This window comes from Herpailurus yagouaroundi, unplaced genomic scaffold (genome assembly GCF_014898765.1).
Source record: "Herpailurus yagouaroundi ecotype Mexico unplaced genomic scaffold, PumYag 28, whole genome shotgun sequence".
NCBI lineage: Eukaryota > Metazoa > Chordata > Mammalia > Carnivora > Felidae > Herpailurus > Herpailurus yagouaroundi.
Genome location: NW_024412376.1, coordinates 141,822,643 through 141,834,514, shown reverse-complemented (window position 1 = coordinate 141,834,514; position 11,872 = coordinate 141,822,643). Strand labels below are relative to the sequence as shown.

Sequence of the window (11,872 nt, the reverse complement as noted above, 5' to 3'; positions counted from 1 at the left end):
AGTACCCCTTCAGCACCTTTCCCTCTCTCTTCCTCCTCTGGGATACCAATTATGCGTATATTATTTCTTTTTAGTGTATCACTTAGTTCTCTAATTTTCCCCTCATACTCCTGGATTTTTTTATCTCTCTTTTTCTCAGCTTCCTCTTTTTCCATAACTTTATCTTCTAGTTCACCTATTCTCTCCTCTGCCTCTTCAATCCGAGCCGTGGTGGTTTCCATTTTGTTATGCATTTCGTTTAAAGCGTTTTTCAGCTCCTCGTGACTGTTCCTTAGTCCCTTGATCTCTGTAGCAAGAGATCTCTGCTGTCAGCTATACTGTTTTCAAGCCCAGCGATTAATTTTATGACTATTATTCTAAATTCACTTTCTGTTATATTATTTAAATCCTTTTTGATCAGCTCATTAGCTGTTGTTATTTCCTGGAGATTCTTCTGAGGGGAATTCTTCCGCTTGGTCATTTTGGAGAGTCCCTGGCGTGGTGAGGACCTGCAGGGCACTTCCCCTGTGCTGTGGTGTATAACTGGAGTTGGTGGGTGGAGCCGCAGTCAGACCTGATGTCTGCCCCCAGCCCACCGCTGTGTCCACAGTCAGACTGGTGTGTGCCTTCTCTTCCCCTCTCCTAGGGGCAGGATTCACTGTGGGGTGGGGTGGCCTGTCTGGGCTACTTGCACACTGCCAGGCTTGTGATGCTGGGGATCTGGCGTCTTAGCTGGGGTGGGTAGGCAAGGTGCACAGGGGCAGGAGGGGCAGGCTTAGCTTGCTTCTCCTTAGGTGATCCACTTCAGGAGGGGCCCTGTGGCAGCAGGAGGGAGTCAGATCCGCTTCCAGAGGTTTGGCTCCGCAGAAGCGCAGAGTTGGGTGTTTGCGCGGAGCCAGCAAGTTCCCTGGCAGGAACTGGTTCTCTTTGGGATTTTGGCTGGGGGATGGGCGGGGGAGATGGCACTGGCGAGCGCCTTTGTTCCCCACCAAACTGAGCTCTGTCGTCAGGGGGCTCAGCAGCTCTCCTTCCCTTTGTCCTCCAGCCTTCCTGCTTTCTGAGCAGAGCTGTTAACTTATGACCTCCCAGAAGCTAAGTCGCGCTTGCTGTTGGAACACAGTCATTCAGGCCCCTCCGCTTTTTGCAAGCCAGACTTGGGGGCTCTGCTTGGCCGGTGAGCCGCCACTCAGCCCCGGCTCCCTCCCGCCAGTCCGTGGAGCGCGCACTGCCTCGCCGCCCTTCCTACCCTCTTCCGTGGGCCTCTCGTCTGCGCTTGGCTCCGGCGACTCCGTTCTGCTAATCCTCTGGCGGTTTTCTGGGTTATTTAGGCAGGTGTAGGTGGAATCTAAGTGATCAGCAGGACGCGCGGTGAGCCCAGCGTCCTCCTACGCCGCCATCTTCCCTCTCTCCGATCATATATGTTTCAATAGAGCAAGAATATATAACAACTTTAAATGTTTACATACCATCAAAATATATGATGCAAAAAACTGACAGAATTGAAGGAAGAAATACACAATCCTATAATAATAGTTGTAAATATCAATACTCCACTCTTGACAGTAGGGATAGAACCAGCAGATTGAGGATACATAAGGAAACAGAGGACTTAACACAATAAACCAACTAGATCTAAAAGACATATACAAAACACTACACCCAAAGACAGCAGCAAGTACATCCTTCTCAAGGGCACATGAAACATTTTCCAGGATGGAGCAAAGATAGTGGTCCACAAATTAAATCCCAAGATTATATTTATATTTATATTTACTTATACATATACTTAATTTATATTCTTTATATTTATATATCATACAAACTGTCTTTTCTAACCTCAGTGTATGAAGTTGGAAAGCAATAATTAACAGCAGGAAAACTGGAAAACTCACAAATTTGTGGAATTTAAATAACACACTCTTAAATAAGCAATGGATCACAGCAAACATCACAGGAAAAGGTAGAAAATACAGATAAATGAAAATGAAAACATAACCTACCAAACCTGACAGCATAACAAAAGCAGAGCTAAGGGAGAAATTTATAGCTCTAAATACTTATGTTAAAAAGAAAGATCTCAAATCAGCAACTGAGCTTTAAATATTAATGAACTAGAAAAACAAAATAAAAGGCAACAAAATAGAGAATATAAAATTAATAGAGATATTCAATGAAACCAAAAGTTAGATTTTTGAAAAGTTTGTCAAAATTGCTAGACTTTTACTTAGGTGGAATTAAAAAAAAAGAGAGAGAGAAAGATTTAAATTAGATTGTAATTAGAAATCACATAAAGAATGAAATATGGGGCATTACCAATGATTATACAGAAATAATAATAACAAAAAGATTATTACAAAGTACTAGGAACAACTAACTGTATGCCAATGCTATAAACTGAATGTTTGTGTACCTTCCTAAAGTCACATGTGAAATACTAAATTAGGAAATTCAAGAAGTTAGGAAATTCAAGAAATTCAAGAAGCAACTGGGTCATGATTTTGGAGCCCTCGTAAATGGAATTAGTGCCTTTATAAAAGAAACACCAGGGAGTTCTCCGACCCCTTCCACCATGTGTAGACATAGCAAAGACGTGGCTCTCTGTGAACCAGAAAGTGGGTTCTCACCAGATACTGAATTTGCTAGTGACTTGACCTTGGTCTTCCCAGCCTCCAGAATTGTGAGAAATCGATGTTTGCTCTTTAAGTAACCCATCCTAGCAGCCAGAATGGACTGACAGCAACAAATGGAATAATCTAGATAAAATGAACCAATTTCTACGAACTTGAAACCTATCAAGTCTAAATCATTAAGAAAATATGAACAGACTTATAACTACTAATTCATTCAATATGAATAGAAATTAGTCCAACAAAGAGAAGTCCTAGACCTGCCTTCACTGATGTCTTCAACCAAACATTTAAAGAAGAACCAACAACAATATTCTCAAGGGAACACTCACTAACTCATTCTATGAGGCCAGCATTACCCCGATGAAGCCAAACAAAGATGCTATAAAATCAATATTCCTAATAAACACAAAATATTCAACAAAATAACAGCAAACTAAATTCAGCAGCATATTAAAATGATTATACACCATGAACAAGTGGGATTTATTCCTGCAATGCAAGATTGTTTCAACATATGAAAATAGATAATGTAATATACCATGTTAACAAGATGAGGGAAAAATGCATGATCATTTCAACTGATGCAGAGACAAAATTTAAAAAGTTCAACACCACAGGTGCCTGGGTAGCTCTGCTGGTTAAGAGTCCAACCTTGGCTCAAGTCGTGATCTCACTGTTTCCTGTTCCCAAGTTCAAGCCAGGCATGGGGCTGGGTACTGACAGGTCAGTGCCTGGAGCCTGTTTCAGATTCTGTGTCTCCCTCTCTGACTCTGCCCCTCCCCCATTCATGCTCTGTCTCTCTCTTCTCTCTCAAAAAGAAACAATACAAAATAAAAAGTTCAATACCTTTTCATAAAAACACTCAAAAAAGTAAGCATTGAAAAAAACTATCTCAACATAATAAAACTCAGAATGAATATCATATTTAGTGGCAAAAGACTGAAAGTTTTTTCTTCCGTAATCAGTAACAAAGCAAGTATGCTGGTTTTCACCACTTCAATTCAACACAGTATTTGAAGTTCTACTCAGAGGAATAAGGCAAGAAAAACAGGAGTCATTTAAATTGGAAAGAAGTAAAATTATCTCTGTTCATCACTGATTTGATCTTATGAAATCAAAACCCATAGAAAACCCTGAAGATTCTACAAAAACAAAAACAAAACTGTAGAACTAATAAATGAATTCAACAAAAAATCAGGATACAAAGTCAACACTCAAAAAAATGTTGTGCTTATGGGCGTCTGGGTGGCTTGGTTGGTTAAGCATCCAACTTTGGCTCAGGTCATGACCTCACACTTTGAGAGTTTGAGCCCTGTGTCAGGCTCTGTGCTGACAGCTCAGAGCCTGGGGCCTGCTTCGAATTCTGTGTCTCCCTCTCTCTCTCTGCCCCTCCCCTGCTCTCACTCTGTCTCTGTCTCTCAGACATATTAAAAAAACAAAAACAAAAACAAAACCACAAGTGTTTTATTTCTATATACTAACAACGAGCAATCTGAAAAGGAAATTATAAAAACAATTCCATTTGCAATGCTATCAAAAATAATAAAATGCTTTTAAAAAAGAATTAACCAAAGAAATGAAAGACTTGTTTGATGAGAATTACAAAGCATTACTGAAAGAAATTAAATAAGACATAAACAAAAAGAAACACAACTCATGTTTATGGATTGGAAGACTTAATATTGTTCATATATAAATGCTACTCAAAATAGTCTACAAATTCAATGCAATCACTATCAAAATCCTAATTAAATTTTTTACCTAAGTAGAGAGCCCATTCTAAAAGTCATATGGAATTTCACAGTAACCTGAGTAACCAACAAATCTTGAAAAAAGGAGAAAAAAGCTGGAGGATCACACTTTCTGAATTAAAAACTTACCACAAAACTATAATAACGAAAACAGTGTGGTACTGGCATAAAGGCAGGCATTGACACCAGTGGAATACGATAGAGAAGCACAAACATAAATCCTCTCATACAACCTCAAATGATTTTGACAAGGATGCCAAGGCCATTCAATGGAGAAAGGATAGTTTTTTCAACAAATAGTGCTGGAAAAACTGGGTACCTACATACAAAAGAATGAATTTGGATCCTTACCTAATACCATATACAAAAAAATTAACTCAGAGTGAATTATAAACCTAAATGTAAGATTTATACAACTATAAAACTCTTAGAAGAAAACGTAGGACAAAATTTTTACAATACTGAACGTAGCAACAATTTTGGGATATGAAAGAAAGGTTTAGGCATAAAAAGGAAAAAGTATAGATAACCTGAACTTCATGAAAATTAAAAACAAATTATGCATCATAAAGACAAAATCAACAAAGTAAAATGGCCACCCACTGAATGGGGGGAAGTATTTCAAACCATGTAAAGGATTAATATCGAGAATACGTGAAGAACTCTCAAAACTCAAAAACAAAACAACAATAACAACAACAACAAAACCCTCCAAACAACCTGACTCAAAATTGAGCAAAGGACTCGAATAAACATTTCTCCAAAGAAAATATACAAATGACCAAAAAAACACATAAAAGATGCTCAAGCTCACTAATCCTTTGAGATTAAAGGATTAAAACTTGAAGTGGCATGCTGCCTCATGTCCAACATAGTGGTTACGATAAAAAAAAAAAAGAAAGAAAGAAAGAAAGAAAGAAAGAAAGAAAGAAAGAAAGAAAATAACAATTGTTGGCAAGAATGTAGAGAAATTGCAATTTGAAATTTGTGCACTGGTGGTGGGATTGTAAAATGGTACAACCATTATAAAAACACTATTACATTGCCTAATAAAATTAATAGAATTACTGAATAAGCCTGCAATTCCACTTCTGAGTATATAAGCAAAAGAACTGAAAACAGAATCTCAAAGAGATATTTATATAATGTATTCATAGCAGGGTAACCACTATAACTAAAATGTAGAAGCTACTTAAGTGTCCATTGATAGATGAATGAACAAAACAAAATTGATGAATGACTATACACACACACACACACACACACACACACACAATGGAATTTTACGCAGCCTAAAATGGGAAGGAAATTGTGACACGCATTACCACATGGATGGTACTTCAGGACATTATGCTATGTGAAATAAGCCAGTCATGAAAAGACATATTATACTGTATGATTCTACTTATAGGAGGTACTTAGGGTGATCAAAATAGGATGGTAGTTGCCAGGAAATGGTGAGAAGGGGGAATAAGACGTTATTGTTTAATGAATATATAGTTTCAGTTTTACAGGATGAAAAGGGTTATGGAGATGGTTGTTGGTAATTGAAGCACAATATTATACATTAATACCTCTGAACTATACACTTAAAAATGGTTAAGATGATACATTTTAAATATATTTGATCACAATACAAATTGAAAAAAAGTTAATGGGAGGTGTAGTTAGATTAAAAAAAATACTTTGGGGCGCCTGGGTGGCTCAGTTGGTTGGGCGTCCGACTTTGGCTCAGGTCACGATCTCGCGGTCCGTGAGTTCGAGCCCCGCGTCAGGCTCTGGGCTGATGGCTCAGAGCCTGGAGCCTACTTCTGATTCTGTGTCTCCCTCTCTCTCTGCCCCTCCCCCGTTCATGCTCTTTCTCTCTCTGTCTCAAAAATAAATAAAAAAAAAAAAGTTAAAAAAATACTAATGGACAGTCTAAAACAAATATCCCAAAATACCTCAACCCTATGCAAACAACTATGGGCAAAAATAGTTGCAAATTAATATGGCCACTGTTAACATTTACACCTACCATGAGATAGGGTAGTTTACAAAAGCTATTATTGAAAGATCAAAACATATGTCTCATTCATCACACTTGTACCATTGGATTCTGGCTATAAGATTACATAATAACCTAAATGCTTCCCAGTTACATCAATCCTGTGGAAGAGAGAGAATCTGGTTGCTAGATACATAGATTACAGCTTTTATCTAATGATGCAATGTGTAATTCCAGAATACCAACATGGCAGGGAGGTATAGACCGATAATCTCCAGGAAAGCAGAAAGCATTCAGGCCACCTTCTCAAATAATGAGATAAGGGCTTCCTTGTTTCCTCTACCCAACCCTTTACTGGTGGCTGGAAAGATAACACATTCCCTAAAGTCCTCACAATTTCAGACGTCTTCATCTGGGACCTAAATAATTCTTATTAAAGCATGAAAAATCCATTTTTATAAGAAAAAGTATTGGCTCAATAAAATAATCATAAAAAAAGGAAAAACAGAGATTTGTTCAATAATTTGAAGCAATTATAAGGACTTTGTGTAGGCAAAGAGTACCCATAATCCACTATTTAAATTTTATATAGTTAGCATTTTGCTATCAACCTTTTCTTACCTCATTTTTTAATGTTCATTTATTTTTGAGAGAGATAGAGAGAGAGATGAGCAGAGGAAGGACAGAGATAGAGGGAGACACAGAATCCAAAGCAGGGTCCAGGCTCTGAGCTGTCAGCACAGAGTCCAATGCAGGGCTCAAACTCACAAACAGTGAGATCATGACCTGAGACGAAGTTGGACTCTTAAACAACTGAGCCACCCAGGCACCCCTCAACCTTTTAATGTACTAAAGTAATTTTATGAAGGGATACTAACAAAATAAAATTGAGAGCAACTGTCTTCCTAAGAGGTGAAAAGTATGTCCAATATCATTCCTACCAGGACAATGATTCAAAGCAAGGACTCTGGCAGCAGACTAGCTGTTTTCAAACTTAGCATTTCCTTTCCTAGCTGAGTAATACAGTCAGATTACTTCACCTATTGGACCTTCAGTTTCCTCCTCTGCAAAATTTGGGTTAGGAAAACAACCTAGTTCGTAGGCTTTGAGAACATTAGATGAGTCAACACACGTTCGGTCTTCTAATAGTGGGCACCACTGAGCAAACAAATTTAGCTGCTCAATTCAATAAACAATTAGGGAGTTTTATTTGCTACATCATCTTGGTATGTAAGTTGGTGAATTAAGGCCAAAGAACCATCCGATAGGCTCTGCAATTCAGTTTTCAGATCTCCGTTAGCTTTTCTTGAATCTTATCCAGAAAATTGGGGCCCTTTTATGTGTTTGGGTAAATCCACAAACTCCCTCAAATTTCAACAAATATATTCTATGTAATAGCCTTTTTATGTATTTTTATAGGAAAAAAATTCATATCCCAAACAACCTATAAGCAATGATCTGCTTCTTCATTTCATTCAACCCTGTAATTGGCTAAACTTAAACTATTATGTTCGAAGTATGACGCTATAGTGGTTATAAGCACTTTTATTAGCACTGTTTTTCTGAAAAATCCTTCACCTCCTCTAAACATTTACAAGATAGAAGTAATTATGCTTATTTTTTCATATTTCTGGAAATTATCAATTTCACATTGCAAAAAACAGTTGATCTGAGATACCAAAAACATAATCCATTCCTGAAGGTAATTAGACATTTCTGAATCATATGCTAGCACATTTATACCAATACATTTCTATGCAGCAGTAATTTGTTGCCCACAGCTTGAGTGAGTTAATAGATTTGCAAAATTTGCCAAACCTCTGCTCTTTAGGGAATATTTGGCTCAATATACATTTTTGACTAATGTGGCTCGCCTTTTCAAATTTCATTTCCTGACCTTAATATGTTGATTTTAGGATGTGGTAGACAGTAAGGAAAGGCAAACTGTCACAATTAATAGAAGACTATGCCTTTGAAATTCCAGTTCTACTCTGTGGATTTTATATCTTGTCTTTTATGTCTTTAAATGAGTCAACTTATTAAAAAAATAAATAAATATACTGATTCACACATAGTATGCATTAATTGGTTTCACTATTTTAATATTGGTTGACCTGAACAAAAGTCTATTTAACTGAGCATCAAAACTCAGCCACAGGATAATACTGAGGTTGAATTTCCATATTAGAAGTAGATATTCTCTTTAAAATGTCAGACCCGGGGCGCCTGGGTGGCGCAGTCGGTTAAGCATCCGACTTCAGCCACGTCACGATCTCACGGTCCGTGAGTTCGAGCCCCGCGTCGGGCTCTGGCCTGATGGCTCGGAGCCTGGAGCCTGTTTCCGATTCTGTCTCCCTCTCTCTCTGCCCCTCCCCCGTTCATGCTCTGTCTCTGTCTGTCCCATAAATAAATAAAAACGTTGAAAAAAAAAATCTTTAAAAAAAAATAAATAAAAAAAAATAAATAAAATGTCAGACCCTACAGTTGTGTGTTTTAGTTTGACTCTGTTTCTTTCTCTTTTTATACTGTGATCTCTGACATTTTCTGGGACTCATTGTTCATAAAACTTCTGGAATACACTGTATGTGGTGTTGAAAAGTAAAGGGAGAATATTCCATTTCAAAGGGGGTGGTACTTTAAATTTATTGCTATGTATATTCAAGACATTGTCATATGTCTTTCAATGTAAAAAAAAAATAAAAAACGGAGAGACATTTATTATAGGGGAATGAGGCCTGTGAGGGGAATGGAGGGAAGTGAGAAAGATGTTGGGGAAAAGGGTCAGTCACTCTTTTTTGTATATTGTCAATAATAGAAAGAGATATTGCATCAAGTAAAGACTGAAACAATTATCATAAGTGGCAGAAATTCAGAATACTCAAAAATAAGGGGAGGGGGAACATAGGAAAAAGTAGGAAATAAGAAAATCTTCTAGTAGCAAAGCTTGGAAAAACTGGATACGGTATTCCCTAAGCCTAGTAACAAATTTTTCCAAGAGTTTGCCTGCTGGGAATTCTTTTTTTCTTACAATGTCCTTTAAGCAGGGGTTGTTTTCTTTGTTACTTAGCCTGCACTTCATCAGAATTGCATTCCTCTTAAAATTCAAAGAGATATTCAACAATCTAAATATGTCTATGCCATATCTGTAAACCAGATAGCATCATCCCTTTGCTCTTAACCTGCCAGTGGCTTCTTCATGACATTTTCCAGAACATCCAGACTTCTTAGCATCCCCTTTAGCTGTCTAGTCTAAACAACCTCTCCTCACATACTCTTTTCAAATGATAATGACTGTTTTGCTGTTCTCAGAACATTCTAAACTCTTCCATCAATTTTCCTGTTCAAGATTTTTACATCTGCATCTTCTTTTGCTGAGAACACATCCCCTCACATCGTCACATGGTTTATGTATATCTTTGCTCAAATGGCATCTTCTGAGAAAATCTTTCCTTTATGCTGCCTAAACCACAACTATCCCTGCTCCACACCAATCACAAAGTGAAAATTAACCACATTTTATTTTCCTTCACATATCTGCGCATAAAATATTGTTATATTAAATATATATTTATATACTTTTTTATCGCCTGTTTCTATCCTCCCACCCAATGCATGTTCCATGAGGAACGGGACACCATTTACTGAGGAAACACAAATAATCTCTCATCAAATCCTACCAGTTTGGTAGTTTCAAATAATCACCTGCAATAACTGCCTCCATTTTTCTCCAGTGAAGTGTCTCAGAGGATCTGGCCGGTCGCAGGGGGCCATAACTACAGAGAGCTGTGAATTCTCCCCAGAATAACTGACTTTATTTCAAATAGAATGTGGGAAATTTCAAGACTATGGGCTCTCTTCAAAACAATAGAGATTACTACGGTATTATACAGAGGGGTAAATGTAAAGCTTCTGACATAATATGAGTGATCAATAAACAGTTACAATGAAAACAACAACAACAACAAAAACCAATAGAGATTCTGGTGGTAAACGATTAAGGTGAGGCTGGTAATACCATGAGAACAACAAACTAAACCATAAGCCTGCTAATTTACCAGAGACAACCAGGAAAACAGACAGCTAAGAGAAGCCCACGTGGGGTGAGGAAAAAACCTCAAAGGCCGACCTCAAAAATTACTGCAAAGGGGCCCAAACTTACCTAAATGGGATAGAACATTCTGTACCTCAGGGAATTGTCAAAAACAATAGAGCAATCATGCAGCAATTAATGAAGCATTTCAGCTGAGTGTGATACCAAGGGAGGCAAAGAGCTTAACAGAAAGATAAGAAAGTACAGCAGGCCAAGAAGAGCCAAGCAAAAATCAATGTCCTTTCAGTGTGACTGGGCTCATGCCCAAGGAGGTGATGTCTAAGGAACAGTGTCAGAGCTTTAATACTACAGAAGTCGACTTCACTGCAAGAGTTCAGCCCAGTTATTCAACAAATAAGCAGGCAAACGACAACAAGACCGGGGGGAAGTCATCCAAATATGTTGGTCTGTATTATCTAAAATATGTACTTTTAAGGAAGAAAAGTTATAAGGCATGTAACGAAACAGGAAAGCATAACCCACAGATGGGGGAAAAAGCAAGAAGCAAAAACTGCCTGAGAGTCCACCAGAATGTCAGATTTAAAAAGGGCATCAAAGGGGGCCATTTAGAAAAGGTGCAGAGGAGTGACATTAGTAAGATGATAGGTACAGTAATTGATGCAAGCCTCCTCCCCCAACTCTGGACCCCCCAGCTCAAAATTAGAGAGCTATCCATGAACAAAACTAGCCCTGGGAGGGCTTGAGTCCAATTAAGAACCTACAGCAACAGTGGAGATAAAAAAAAGGGGGAGCTTGGGGTGCAGAATAATGACACAGTAAGAGTCACGGGAAAGCTCAGGTTAGCAGGGAAGTCTAGAGACAGCTAGGAGGACAGAAGGGTTAGGGTTAGCAGCAACCACACAGTGGGTGTCATCATGGTTCCCAGGGGCCTAACTGTATGGAAGACTCTGGAAGCCTTTGCTGCTGAGGATGTCCACAGTCCACAGGAGAGCTGCAGTCTCACCACAACTGTCACAGCCACAGCGGAGGACGCCATAGTGTTTCCTGGCACAGACCGCAGGAGCCTGCTCTGCAAAGAAAACTGGCAGCTTTTGCCACTGTGGGAACCAACAGCCATCCCCACTGCACAGCCTTTGGAGAGGGAGATGCTGTCATACCTGCACTGTCCCAGAAGGAGCTACTGTTGAGCCACTCTGGAACACTGGCTGAGAGCTCCCTCTGGCACTCCAAACACCCCCAGCCGGAAGCCATGACTGACTTGTATGCACCTGGACTTCAGATCCCAGCTCTGAGGCCACTCTGCACACGCCCCAGACCCTAGACCCACCTGAGTCTCAGATGATGGACCCCTGCCTGTGGAGGAGCCACTGCCTTAGACACCAGACCCACTGTTGATCCATGTGTACCTGAGCTCCAGGTCCGGGCTTTATGACGTGCCAGTGTCAGTCAATGCCTGAAGCCCAAAAGTCATCCC

At 39.0% G+C, this 11,872-nt stretch overlaps 1 pseudogene; it reads right to left on the bottom strand.

Annotated features, from left to right (window-relative positions):
- Window positions 1–10,118, bottom strand: part of LOC121041892 (ADP/ATP translocase 2-like) — a 42,599-nt pseudogene extending 32,481 nt beyond the window's left edge.
- Between the last annotated feature and the right edge of the window lie 1,754 nt (window positions 10,119–11,872).